General features: G+C 47.2%; 1 protein-coding gene across 1 annotated transcript in view; it reads left to right on the top strand.

The window, feature by feature from the left end:
- The window catches only part of LOC117118987, a 12,787-nt gene continuing 12,249 nt past the window's right edge, over nt 1-538 (top strand). The window contains exon 1 of the mRNA XM_033263752.1: nt 1-180. The gene's annotated coding sequence lies outside the window, so the exon portion shown is untranslated. The remainder of the gene's footprint in view (nt 181-538) is intronic.

The following is a 538-nucleotide window of genomic DNA, read 5'->3' as shown; positions in this document are numbered from 1 at the left end:
ACTCTATCTTGTGTTTCCTTCCTGATTTGTTGATAGATTCGTTCGTGCTGATGGCACCACACACAGGAGGCTGCAGCACGGAGACGATAGTTACTTTATTGATTTGTGTAGGAAGCTAGAAGCTGCAATTTTCGTCGTCCAATGTGTGATTCGTAGAAAGTGTAATTCGTTGTCCAACAGGTAAGTAGTGTCTGTATATTATGAGTGAATGCTTGTAGGCCACTAATCTGATGTCTCCCTGGCATAAAATACCGATTTTTTTTTTTGATTTTTTTTTTTTTTTGTTAATTAAAGCATAAAGTTAGTTGTTTAAATAGGACCTATGCCTAGGTTAGGTAGGAGGCTAGTCAAGGCAAGGAAATTTAACCTCCTTGGTCAAGGGTACACCCTAGATACTAACACTAACCAGCCATCACAGAGGGGCGTACCGTGGGGGGGGGATCGATGGGTGCGGTCGACCCCCCCCCCCCCCCCCCCCACCAAACACCCCCCCCAAAAAACCCCCCCCTCCCCCAAAAAACCCCCCCCCCCCCCCCCA

Source organism: Anneissia japonica, unplaced genomic scaffold (assembly GCF_011630105.1).
Source record: "Anneissia japonica isolate Jap-2015-1 unplaced genomic scaffold, ASM1163010v1 scaffold1826_len1998817_cov189, whole genome shotgun sequence".
NCBI classification, from domain to species: Eukaryota; Metazoa; Echinodermata; class Crinoidea; order Comatulida; family Comatulidae; genus Anneissia; species Anneissia japonica.
The sequence above is the reverse complement of the archived record's forward strand: the minus strand, read 5'-3'. Positions and strand labels throughout refer to the sequence as shown.